General features: G+C 44.0%; 1 long non-coding RNA gene across 1 annotated transcript in view; it reads left to right on the forward strand.

Annotated features, from left to right (window-relative positions):
* Positions 1 to 2711: 2711 nt before the first annotated feature.
* The window catches only part of LOC140650718 (uncharacterized), a 32161-nt gene continuing 20730 nt past the window's right edge, over positions 2712 to 14142 (forward strand). The window contains exons 1-2 of the long non-coding RNA XR_012042146.1: positions 2712 to 2787; positions 8773 to 8848. This is a non-coding gene — a long non-coding RNA (uncharacterized lncRNA). The remainder of the gene's footprint in view (positions 2788 to 8772; positions 8849 to 14142) is intronic.

The raw sequence follows: 14142 nt of genomic DNA on the forward strand, positions 1-14142 counted from the left end.
GGTCACGAACCATAGAAATCAGTGGCCAAGAGCCAGGAGATATTAGCATACCCGTTAGCGCCGTAGATGTGGAGTGGTGGCTTCGTAATGATGAGGCCATACAGAATGCCTTTTTAGGCTATGGTGGCAAGATACATTCTCAGCAGCCACAAGGGAAATTATGGCAATTGTTAAGGCGGAATCAATGGATACAAAGATCCAAAGTAAGTAAGAACCCATTGCCAGGCGGTGTCACTGTCTACACTGATGCCGGCAAGCGTCTGCGGCGTGCAGCCTGTGTCTGGAAGGAAGGTGGCAATTGGAAGCGACATATCATGGAGGGACAACCTCAAGATTCCCTCCAGACTTTGGAGCTGACTGCCGTAGTTTGGGCTTTGACTAACTGGATAAATATTCCCTTAAATGTGGTGACTGATTCAATGTATGTGGCTGGAGTAGTGCCGCGTCTAGAAGATGCCCTATTAAGGGAAACAACGAATCCTAGATTGGGGAATTTGTTTGTCAAACTACGATCTGTATTAGGTCAACGAACAGCAGCTTGTTGTATTATCCATATTCGTAGTCATCAATTGGACATTGGTCTTGGCCAAGGTAATCAGCTGGCTGATAGTCTAGTCAGTCCAGTGTGTCATGTACCTCCTATGGATAAATTTCAACAAGCTAGACAAAGTCATGAAAATTTCCATCAAAATGCTAAGGGGTTAGGAAGACAATTTAATTTAACAGAAAATGAGGCAAAAGGTATAATTCAGGCCTGTCCAAAATGTGGAAATCATGGTCCAGGTATAGGGTCTGGAGTGAATCCAAAAGGACTAAAGGCATTAGAATTATGGCAGATGGATGTCACACATGTTCCCGAGTTTGGTCGATTGAAGTATCTGCATGTAACTATAGACACCTTTTCAAAACAGATAGGGCAACTAGCCTGTTGGGCCGAAAAACAAGCAAATATCACTACCGAAATAATAGAGGCTTTATTAGAGGATCAAAATAGCTTGCGCCATGCAATTTTGCAAAATAGAGCAGCAATTGATTTTTGCTATTAGCTCAAGGTCATGGTTGTGAAGATTTTGAAGGCATGTGTTGTATGAACCTGTCTGATCATGGTGAATCAATTCACAAACAGCTGCAGCGGCTAAAAGAGCATGCCAACAAAATTCAACAGGATCAGGGGTTTCTTGATGAATGGTTAACCAGTTCATTTGGGCCTTTGCCGCAATGGCTAAAAGGCTTGTTGGCTGAAGGGTTGCGACTTTTAATAATCTTAGTTATTGTAGGTTTGTGGTTTTGTATAGCATTTAGCTGTATTAAAAGGACCCTTTTAACCATAGTAAACCATGCCTGGATTGCTCAAAAACAAGAAGGGGGAATTGTGGGAGAGTGGTTGAGTGACAAAGGGCACGATTTGATTGATGTGAGCATTCCAGCCTTTGATATGGCTGAAGAACCAGATGTCACGGTGGAATGTCCTTGAGATAAGGAAGAAAGCAGGAGGAGCACTTGGTAAACAAGATAAGCAGAACCAAGCCTGGGAAATGTCGACGGACCCCCTTCGAGTGAGCAGCGCATGAACAGCAGCTTTGTACCAACCAAGTAACTGGTTTAGGTGCATGGACAAATGTAGTTATCCAATAGTATAGTTGTTATTAGCGCGTGCTTTGCTTGGTTGTCTATATAAACCTGTCGAATAGTCTAATTAAAGGAGAACGACCATACTCATATTGAGACTCATCGTTACTTCGGGTCCGTCTCCCACTCCGGCAGCTGGTCTCCCATCTCCTGACACAATTTTTTTCCCATGGTGATGCTAGCATATTTTGTAACAAAAATACTGTAAGTCACCAACAGCTAATGTCCCAGGAGTATGTTGAACTAGATCCTGATTCCCAAACCATATGGGTGCTTACAGTGGAAGACTAGTTAGTTATCCTTACCCCAGAGAAAGTGTACAGTAAATGGAAAGAGAGTGATAGAGTAGGAAGATTGAAAACCCTCAATTACTACCCCAGCCCCAGGAGTGCTTCTCACCAAGTGTCTTGGAGGACATGGCATGAGTAGATGTCACAAAAGCAGCCAGTTTAGGTGGGAATGGAGAAATGGAGTTTTCTAAATTTAGAAGCTGCACTGACATTACAGCACTAGGAACGTATGAGAGTAATTTTCAGCTGCCTTTGGCAAAATGCCTTTGCTGGGCTGCTGCTGAGCGTGCTGCCACTGAGCTGGGAATAATCAGTGCTCTTTGGCCGCATGTGAAAGAGGAGAGAACAAACAGCATGGCAGATGATTGTGGGATAATGGCTGAGGTGACTTAAAAATTAGAACTTATATTCACACTTTTAGATAAGGCACAGCATTGAAGAAGCTCCCCAGGTGGAATGCGGCTGAACTGATAAGCTGCATATTTACTACCCTGGGCCAACAGCCTGCCACGTTTTTGACAAAATGCTGTCCTTTTGGTGAACTTTGCTCATTATAACATCATTATAATACCAAAACACACCTCCATCCCAAAAGCTACCCGCCTCCAAGGTGCGACCACCCCTCACTGAGCTTGCGCACTGAATTTTTCTAGCTTATACCTTTAAAAGCAAAGCGAGAAAACTTTACACCAATCCTAAACAAAGGTATGTATGACTAGAGTCACTCAAGCTCCACCCAAAAGGTGAAAGATAGTATAAAATGGTTTAAGAGAAAGAATGTTAGGGAAGACACCATCGTGTACCACTCTGACGTTTCGGATCGGTCGACGGGCTGAGCCTCTCTTCCCCCCCATCGGGACGCCTTTGGGTAAGAGTTGAACACTTGGTTATATCAAGTGCCTCCGCGGAAAACTTAGAAATCTCTATATATAGAGAGAGTCGCTTTATTATCTTTAACGCGTTTGTGTCTGGCCGTGTTACTCATATTCTTGATATACGCGTTGTGTCCGGCCGTGTTATATACATGTTTGTGTCCAGCCGTGTTATTCATACTCATATTCTTGGTATTTGCATGTGCTTTGCAGACAGTGATTTTATCACCAGTAATCCAAAGAATCTGTGTGTCTGTTGCTCTAATAAACTGCACTCTTCACTGCTCTGGCCGTGACAGTTCCTTCAACACGACCAGACTGGGGGGTGTAAAACTGATGCTGTCGCCTTAGCGAAAGCCCTGAACTAATAAGTGGCTATACACACAGTCCTTAGAAAATAAACCGTTGACCAAGTCTGAGACTATGACTAGACCTAGCCGCACCTAGACTCCTCTCTGAGAAGGAGTTCAGAAAGCAAGGGGGTCCTGTCTGAACCTCGTGACTCAACGGGAGGGTTTCCCCCCCCAGCCACTCCTCAAATTCCTATTTGTATGCGACAGTAACTCTTAACGCAACACAGATCCTTCTATAAACCCAGCTGGGAAAAACGTGTAGGTCTTTGTGTGTCTCTTTCTTCCCCATTGTCTCACCCATGTCTGGACATCTCATCCTGACATATGGGATCACCTTTCAAGGGCACAGTTTTGTGATTTGTTTTTCATTCAAGAGAATGTTCTGTTCTTCAGGTCATGGCAAATACTTGGGTGGGAGCTCAGGAGAGGGAGCAGAGCAGTATATGGAGGGTGGCAGTCCTCACTCCTAACTCTAGATCAACAGAAATACTGCAAAGGCTCATAGGAGACATTCTACCTCATTCCAAACATTTAGTTTTATGTTATAGTAAGGAAAATGAAGGAAACACAAAGGAAATGACCTATGAAAGTACCCAGCAAATCAGTTTTGAAAGCAAAGGGTAAACCTACATTTCCATTAGGGGAATCCCCTATTTTGGCCTAAAAATCAAGAAAACTTTCTCAGAGGAGATTGAAGAAGCTATTGAATTTCCTTCATTTCACATTTTTTAAAGGTCTTCAGGGAAAGTACATAAACAAAAATCTCTGTATCATCTTGATGATCTATGTCCTACACATAGCTGTCTCCAGCAAGGGAAAAGAAGGACAAAGCTCTTCTGTGCTAGAAGCAGGAGGTGACAAGAGACTGCTTCCTTTACAGTGCAGAAGTAGGCAGGATGATTTTGGGGAACTTTCCTTAACTTCAACAGATTCTGCACACTCTTTCTCTAGGAGAGAGGATGAACCGACAAGGACTCAACTCTTAGTTTTGGAAAAGGAGGTAGGGAAAGGAAGTCTCTTTTCTCCAGCACATACACAAAGATGAAACTGGGATATAGATCAGTTTAATTGCCCAAGAACACATAATAAACAAACAAACAAAGGAATCTCCAGCCCCCCACAAATAATGTCAGAAGAGACAGAAAAGGGGGGGAGCTTTATTCTGGTGTCTGCAGTGTTCTCCATAGAAGGAAAAACTCTTGAGAGGAGAGTCTTCCCTTCCCATCCTATCCCAATTGATTATTTCAGGGCTAATTAGAAGGGTTTGCATTAAATACTAGGTATTGATTTCTTCAGCATCTTATTTCTGTTTTGGATCTCAGAACATTTGTACCAAACTTCCCCCTACAAGGAGAACTTGTGTTAATGACTCTTGGCTACCTTGTCATGTAGCCAAAAAAACCCAAAAGTATTCTTCCTGGAAAACTTACTGATTGATTGGGAATTGTGTGGAACATGTGAAAGACTATACTTATCTTTGGCAAGTAAATAGAAAAAAGTGACAACCAGGATAATTTCAGGTTAGTTCTCTAGTGTACGAAAATAATATTAAAGGACTGGGGTCCTGCACTTGGGTCACAATAACCCCATGCAACACTACAGGCTTGGGGAAGAGTGTCTGGAAAGCTGCCAGGTGGAAAAGGACCTGGGGGTGTTGGTTGACAGCCGGCTGCATATGAGCCAGCAGTGTGCCCAGGTGGCCAAGAAGGCCAATAACATCCTGGCTTGTATCAAAAATAGTGTGGCCAGCAGGACTAGGGAAGTGATCGTGCCCCTGTACTCGGCACTGGTGAGGTCGCAGTTCAAATACTGTGTTCACTTTTGGGCCCCTCACTACAAGAAAGACATTGAGGTGCTGGAGCATGTCCAAAGAAGGGCAATGAAGCTGGTGAAGTGTCTAGAGCACAAGTCTTATCAGGAGTGGCTGAGGGAACTGGGGTTGTTTAGCCTGGAGAAAAGGAGGCTCAGAGGAGACCTTATTGCTCTCTACAACTACCTGAAAGGAGGTTGTAGAGAGGTGGGTGTCAGTCTCTTCTCCCAGGTAACTAGTGATAGGAGAAGAGGAAACAGCCTCAAGTTGCACCAGGGGAGCTTTAGATTGGATATTAGGAAAAATGTCTTCACCAAAAGGGTTGTCAAGCATTGGAACAGGCTGCCCAGGGAAGTGCTTGAGTCACCATCCCTGGAGGTATTTAAAACTCGTGTAGATGTGGTGCTTAGGGACATGGTTCAGTGGTGGACTTGGCAGTGCTAGGTTAACAGTTGGACTTGATGATCTTAAAGGTCTTTTCCAACCTAAACAATTCTATGATTCTATGATTCTATGACTCTGGAGCTTTATGTACATTTTTAAAATGTAGGCACTCTTTAATATCAAGGCATTCAGATTGGATTACAACACTGCTCTTACTTCAAATCGATCCTCCTGCCCTTTACCCTTTAACACTTGATCTGGACCTCCAAGAACAGGTTTGCCCACATCTTGGTAAGAACTTAGTCATGGAGAACTGCAAAAGCCAACACCAATCTTTAACATGTACAGCAAAAAATAGAGCATTTCACAGATTAGGTAGCAGCAATACCAGTGAGTTAGTCAAAGCTGTAGCTCCCTTACAGACATAGCCCCAGCGATATATTAGATGCAACCTTGGTTTACCATCTTGTTAATTAATTCACCATTGATTTAGGATAAAAATTGGATCTCATCTGCCAAGTGCACTGTACATGAATTGATTTGGTATTGGTAAGGTGTATACATTATCAGCAAACAGATAACACTGTCTGCCATATTTATATGTGTTAGCATGTGTGTCTACATGCTTGGATAGAGAAATACCAAGAATGTAAAAATATTAAACTCATTAAGGGGAAATTCTTACTCATGTAATCAGCCTATGTGAAATCAAACTGCACGGTCCCCAGTTAGAAAAAATAATAAGATACTAAATATAAAACTACATATTTTCCTGCTGGAAGAAGATACTTATGTAAAAAATCTACTGTAAATATTTAGGACTTTTTTTTTTTCTCAATCATGTTAACATCTGCCACTCCAGGGTAAAAACTGGATTAGTGTCCAGACAGTAAATCTTGAGACCTGGTGCTTTAACTTTGCTTCCAAGTGGCTGTATTTTGTCACTTTGAACATGTCTAAATTATAGAATTATGCATATGAATTATCACTGAGCTTAAGTAGCTTCCAGCTCAGACTGGGTTGCTTCTGAATGTACATGGCAGCATGCATTTTAGTGCTGGGGGAAATCTGTAGTCCAACAAGGGGATGCCAACCATTTTCAAGTGCCTCCAGGATAAGACATGGTCTGAATTAGTCTTTTGGGCTAGATAACTGTCCATACCACTTAGGAAGCTGAAGTGTTGCGGTATACAATTTCAATGCAATCTTGCAATGAGCAGCTTACTCTGGGGCTGTATTTTCACACAAGACCCTGGATTTGGGATTACTTTAAAGTTGTAGATCACATTTTTTTTACCCAGGCAGCTATATCATTTCCCCATATAGACTTAAAATTTGGTTCAGAAACCAGAATTTTATAACACAGGTTAAAAAAAAAAACAAACACAACAGCATAATTCATCTTGTTTGGCTGCGGTTCTTGAAAAGTTCTAACACAATGGCAATGAAAATAAATAATGATAGAGCTCGGATTAGCATTTGTTTCCTCTCATGAAATTTTTCTCCTTGTTAAAACTTTGAGAGGTTTTGGGCAATGGATTGTTTAAAACTGCTTTCTCAGGGAAATGATTGTGATCTGTTTTGAAGTAGGGGGCCTTAATGTTTCAGGGAAATTATTATGGGCCAGATGCTTTCTGTTTTATCAAGGGTGGTTTGTGTTCCATCATCATCATGGTTTGTCTGTAAAACAGAACAGATCAATGCTCTGCTATCATCATTCTCTCCATATTGTCTCTATGACATTCATTTTCTTTAATGCTGACACAGGAGGAAGGAAGGGATTGAGATCAACTTGTTTAACCTACACAGGTAATAGGTGAGGAAGCTCAGGAAGATTAAATGAACTAAAGTAAAATTATCTTATATACATATATATATAGAACCATAGAATCATAGAATCGTTTAAGTTGGAAAAGACCTTTAAGATCATCAAGTCCAACTGTTAACCTAGCACTGCCAAGTCCACCACTGAACCATGTCCCTAAGCACCTCATCCAAACGTCTTTTAAATACTTCCAGGGATGGCGACTCAACCACTTTCCTGGGCAGCCTGTTCCAATGCTTGATAACCCTTTCAGTGAAGTAAAATTTCCTAATATCCAGTCTAAACCTCCCCTGGTGCAACTTGAGGCCATTTCCTCTTGTCCTATCACTTGTTACCTGGGAGAAGAGACCGACCCCCACCTCGCTACAACCTCCTTTCAGGTAGTTGTAGAGAGCAATAAGGTCTCCCCTGAGCCTCCTTTTCTCCAGGCTAAACAACCCCAGTTCCCTCAGCCACTCCTGATAAGACTTGTGCTCTAGACACTTCACCAGCTTCGTTGCCCTTCTTTGGACATTCTCCAGCACCTCAATGTCTTTCTTGTAGTGAGGGGCCCAAAACTAAACACAGTATTCGAGGTGCAGCCTCACCAGTGCTGAGTACAGGGGCATGATCACTTCCCTAGTCCTGCTGGCCACACTATTTTTGATACAAGCCAGGATGCCATTGGCTTTCTTGGCCACCTGGGCACACTGCTGGCTCATATTCAGGCAGCTGTCAACCAACACCCCCAGGTCCTTTTCCGCCTGGCAGCTTTCCAGCCACTCTTCCCCAAGCCTGTAGCGTTGCATGGGGTTGTTGTGGCCCAAGTGCAGGACCTTGCACTTGGCCTTGTTAAATCTCATACAATTGGCCTCGGCCCATCGATCCAGCCTGTCCAGATCCCTCTGTAGACCCTTCCTACCCTCAAGGAGATCAACACTCCCGCCCAACTTGGTGTCATCTGCAAACTTACTGAGGATAATACTTGCTATTTTCCTAGCAAAACATCACTCCATTTCAATAGTGGCTCTTATAGATGCAAGTTCTTCACAGGCCAATTGCTCACTCCTTTCCATCAGTGCATGATTTTTCAGTTCACCCAAGGAATAAGGCTATCCTGTGTGGCCGTTCAAGAGTACTTTGCAGCACCCCAATTTCCCTCCCCATGCAAAGGGAAGAGGTCAACATCTGTCTTATCAGTACAGTTTCTGGCTTTGTGACTATCATTTACTTTTCAAGGCTTCCTAACCTTTGTGCTGACTCTTAAGAAGCTTGGATAAATTTCAGAGCATAATGAGGCCATAATATTCTAATTGAGACTATAAACTCATAATTTTGAGATCATAATTGTTATCTAGTTTGACCTGAGGCATAAAACTGGCTAAAGAATTTCATGAAGTGGCTCCTGAATCAAATTCATCATTTCTACTGTAGAAACAGAGCCCAGGGTGATGGTTTGTGCTGCATAAAAACACACAGAATGTGCTAACATGAGAAATACCTAGAATACCTATTTTCTTCACAATCCTTCCCTTGCAAATCCCATACTACATGGTTTGCAGTTCCCATGGGCAGAGTCCAAGGGAACAGCCATTTTCCTTGCATATTTTCTTTGATTTCTCTTTGTCAGGAACAGTATCTTTGAGCCTTCACCATAAAAGGATCAAGAACTGGAAAAGATGTCAACCCAATCCTCAAATGCAAATGTAAGTGTATGGATAATCTACCCTACTCCTAGTTCAAAAGTGCTTGTCCACAATTGCTCACACTACTTAAAACACATGACATATTTTGATTTGAGTTTGTTTAACATGTTTCCACCTGTTGAACTATCGTGACATTGCTAGCTATGCCAAAGAAATTTTTATCACAAATTTTCTTCTTGTATTTTTCCCCCATGAATCCTATCTATATAATTTGTTCCACCACTTGGGGCAAGGAGAGCCCAAGGGACCTTACCAAATTCCAGTTGTGTCCACCATGCAGGGCATATGTGTGCCACAGCATTCCCCACAGTCCTGACCCCCATCAGTCCTGCTGGAAGGACTCGTGGCACCCTGATTTAGCGTTCTTCCAGCCTGCATACCCAAATTTTCCTTCCACAGAGAGGAGGGTTAGGATGTGCCCAGGGTATGCGCTTGGATGGATGCACTTGTTAATGCCTCTGTGTCCTACCAATAGATTTACCTAATAGTTTAATTGCCTCATTATAGATACTCAAGGTTGGAAAAAGCTGATGCTATGTTTTAACTTCTTTCATAATAAATACTACCCACCTAATTTTTTATTTTCTTTCCTCACAAACAGCTTTCCTACTTGCAGGTTTTTGCCCTTGGGAAATAATAATAATAATAAAAATTGTTGTTTCTCATATTCTCTTGCTTTTCATTTGAGTGGGGGAAGGGGAAGGAAGTAAGAGCTGCAGTTGGTTCACTATTTCTTGCTTTATTCACCTATTTTTAACAATGTTATTTTCTTTTAAATTGCTTAGTACAGGACCACAATGTTACTGAAATAAAATAATTCTTTCATCCTCCTCTACATAAAACTTACAGCTACATAGAAAGGAATCCAGGTAGATATCTATCCTAAAAAAGAATTGAACTAGACAAAAAAACCACACTATTTCACCCAGGGCTATTCTTAGCTTAGAATTTGAGAATTTCTATAGGAATAAAGGTTAACAGTATAGAAGAGGGGGTTTTTTATATTATTTAATGATGTCTTCCAGTGTCATAATTTGAAACACATTCCTTGCCTTAAGCATAAGATGTTCACTGAAATGTTACTCAAAAGAGGTTTGTTTTTCCTTCCAAAACTTAGAGCAGAATCAAAGCTATTGATGAAGTTTAAAACTTATAAAAGGCAATATAGTGATTACTGTACTGCCTTTTTTCTTCCCATCAGTAGTTGGTAAACACTTAGCTTTGGGAAGAAAATATTTTTACATTATCAATATCCTAATACATTCCCCACTTTATGAATGCTAGCAAAAGACCTTGTCTAATTTGACCCTTTACAAATGAGTGCTTCACCCTCCACCTGCACCCTCGCCCCCATCTCGCCCTCTTAATTTAGTTATTTTCCTTCCAGTGCTGTTTGGATTGGATCATTTGGTGACTAGTGACTTCAGTGGAGCTTTACCCTCTTATTTTACCATCTGGAAAATTGCCCATTTGTATAACACAAGTAACAAAGAAACCATATTATAGTCAAATATGACCAATACCATCAATGGAAATTTAAAACTATAGTTTGCAACATTTAGTGTTAAAAATAATGATTTTTTTTCCTTAACATTAATTTTCATTTACATCTGAACAACACAGTGAACAGTCTGATGCTGTTTCGGTCAGAAGATGAGAAATACAGAAAATTCCACAGGAAATAAATCTTCTTTGAATAACTGAGATGGAATTTTTAATGTCATCTAAGAAGGATTCCTGAATCTTGACTGAAATAGTGCAGAGTGTAAAGTGTAAGGAGTTTTCATAGAATCATAGAATGCTTTGGATTGGAAGGGACCTTTACAGGTCATCTAGTCCAACCCCCCTGCAAGAGCAGGGACATCTTCAACTATATCAGGTTGCTCAGAGCCCCATCCAACCTGACCTTGAATGTTTCCAGGGATGGGGCCTCCACTACCTCTCTGGGCAACCTGTTCCAGTGCCTCACCACCCTCAGTGTAAAAAATTTCTTTCTTAAATCCAGTCTAAATCTGCCCTCCCTTAGTTTAAAACCATTGCTCCTTGTCCTGTCACAACAGGCCTTGCTAAAAAGTCTGTCCCCGTCTTTCCTATAGGCCCCCTTTAAGTACTGGAAGGCTGCTATAAGGTCTCCCCAGAGCCTTCTCTTCTCCAGGCTGAACAACCCCAACTCTCTCAGCCTGTCTTCGTAGGAGAGGTGCTCCAGCCTTCAGATCATTTTCGTGGCCCTCCTCTGGACCCGCTCCAACAGCTCCATGTCCTTCTTGTGCTGAGGGCTCCAGAGCTGGACGCAGTACTCCAGGTGAGGTCTCACCAGAGTGGAATAAAGGGGCAGAATCACCTCCCTCGACCTGCTGGCCACGCTTCTTTTGATGCAGCCCAGGATACAGTTGGCCTTCTGGGCTGCGAGCGCACATCACTGACTCATGTCCAGCTTTTCGTCCACCAGTACCCCCAAGTCCTTTTCCGCAGGGCTGCTCTCAATCACATCATGCCCCAGCCTGTATTGAAACTGAGGATTGCCCCGACCCAGGTGTAGGACCCTGCATTTGGCCTTGTTGAACCTCATGAGGTTCACACAGGCCCACTTCTCCAGCTTGTCCAGGTCCCTCTGGATGACATCCCATCCTTCTGGCGGGTCAACCACACCACTCAGCTTGGTGTCATCTGCAGACTTGCTGAGGGTGCACTCGATCTCGCTGTCAATGTCATTGATGAAAATATTGAACAGCACTGGTCCCAGTACAGACCCCTGAGGGACACCACTCGTCACTGATCTCCATCTGGACATTGAGCCGTTGACCGCCACCCTCTGGATGCGACCATCCAACCAATTCCTTATCCACTGAACAGTCCACCCATCAAATCCGTATCTCTCCAATTTAGAGAGAAGGATGTTGTGGGGGACCGTGTCAAAGGCTTTACAGAAGTCCAGATAGATGACATCCATTGCTTTTCCCTTGTCCACTGATGTGGTAACTCCCTCGTAGAAAGCCACTAGGTTGGTCAGGCAGGACTTGCCCTTGGTGAAGTCATGTTGGCTGTCTCGAATCACCTCCCTGTCCTCCATGTGCTTTAGCATTGCTTCTAGGAGGATCTGTTCCATGATCTTCCCAGGCACAGAGGTGAGGCTGACAGGTCAGTAGTTCCCAGGGTCATCCTTTGTACTCTTTTAAAAAATGGCCACAATGTTTCCCTTCTTCCAGTCACCAGGGACTTCACCTGACTGCCATGACTTTTCAAATATCATGGAGAGTGGCTTGGCAGCTACATCAGCCAATTCCCTCAGGGCTCTGGGATGCATCTCATCAGGTCCCATAGACTTACATATGTTCAGATTCCTCAGGTGGTCACGAACCTGATCTTCCCTTACAGTGGGAGGGGCTTTACCCCCTGGTCCCCAACATGTTGTCCATTGACTCGGGAGGGGTGAGGAAAGCCCCCTCTGTTGCCAGAGAAGACTGAAGCAAAAAAGTTGTTGAGTACCTCAGCCTTCTCCTCGTCTGTTGATACTAGGTCACCATTCTTGTTCATCAGTGGAGGTACGCTTTCTTTAACTTTCCTTTTCTGGTTGATATACCTGTAGAAGCCCTTCTTGTTATTCTTTGCATCCCTTGCCAAGTTCAGCTCCAGCTGCACCTTGGCCTTCCTGACCCCTTCCCTACACAAGCAAGCAGCGTCCCTATACTCTTCCCAGGTTACCTGTCCCTGCTTCCACTGCCTGTGCAGTTCCCTCTTGCTCTTTAGTTTGACCAGCATGTCTCGACTCAGCCATGCCAGTCTCTTCCCTTCCTTGCCTGATTTCCTACATCTGGGGACTGAGAGCTCTTGCGCTTTATGGATGCTTTTTAAAGCATCCTTAAAGATCTGCCAGCTCTGTTCTGCTCCCCTGTCCCTGAGGACCGTTTCCTGGGGGGCCCTACTGACTAACTCCTTGAAGAGCTGGAAATTTGCTTTCCTAAAATTTAGGGTCCTGACTATACTCCTCGCCTGTCCCATATCCCTCAGGACCGTGAACTCCACCAACGCGTGATCACTGCAGCCTAGGCTGCCTCCAATCTTGACGTTGCTGATGAGCTCACTTGCATTGGTGACCATCAGGTCCAGTATTGCATCCCCTCAGGTAGGGGTGTCTGTTACTTGGGTTAAGAAGTTATCCTCAATGCACTCCAGGAGTCTCCTGGATTGCCTACAGCTCACCGGGCTACTTTTCCTGCAGGTGTCAGGGTGGTTGAAGTCCCCCAGTAGGACAAGAGCTTGCGAGCGTGAAGCCTCCTGTAGCTGGAGGAAGAAGGCTTCATCAGTAGGTTCTCCTTGATCAGGCAGCCTGTAGTAGACACCAACCACAAGGTTCCCTTTGTTGCCTCGGTCTCTAATTCTTACCCATAAGCTTTTGACCTGCTCGTGGCTGTACAGGTACAGTTCTTCACACTCTATCCATTTCTTGATATAGAGGGTAACACCTCCGCCCCTCCTTCCCTGCCTGTCCCTTCTGAACAGCCTGTAGCCATCGATAGCCACACTCCAGTCATGGGATTCGTCCCACCAAGTTTCAGTAATGGCAACTAGGTTGTAGCTTTCTAGCAGCATGGTGGCTTCCAACTCCTCCTGTTTGTTGCCTATGCTGCGTGCATTCGTGTAGAGACACTTCATCTGGGCTGTCGGCCATGTCACCTTCCTAGTGGAACACCCCTTGTTTCCCTTAAGGTGTTCCACAGACGTTTCCTTGTTGGCTCCTACTACCTCAGGAGCCACCAGCTCATCTCCACAAGACTTTGACTGTGGTGCAGTGTCCCCAGCACGCCCTTGGGCAACAGGTTGAGGGCACATACTCGCACCCCGTCCCTCTAACCATTGTGTGTCCTCCTGCGACTTGCCACAGGCAAGCCTGATATGTTCCCCCACCCCCTTCACATCGAGTTTAAAGCCCTCTCAATGAGCCCCGCAAGTTCCTGGGCAAAGACCCTCTTTCCCCTTTGAGAAAGGTAGCTCCCATTTGATGCCATCAAGCCTGGTGCTGTGTAGGCCACCCCATTGTCAAAAACCCCAAAATTGTGTCGTTGATACCAGCCATGGAGCCATGTATTAATAGACTGGGTCTGCCTATTCCTTCCAGTGTCACTGCCCACAACTGGAAGGAGGGAGGAAAAAATCACCTGTGCCCCCGATTCCCTCACTAACTGTCCCAAGGCCCTGAAGTCTCTTTTAATCTCCCTTGGGAGATTAAAAGCACGTACTGCAACTTCGTCACCTCCCACGTGGAAGAGCAGTAATGGGTAGTAGTCAGAGGGCTG

Source organism: Ciconia boyciana, chromosome 4 (genome assembly GCF_034638445.1).
Source record: "Ciconia boyciana chromosome 4, ASM3463844v1, whole genome shotgun sequence".
NCBI lineage: Eukaryota > Metazoa > Chordata > Aves > Ciconiiformes > Ciconiidae > Ciconia > Ciconia boyciana.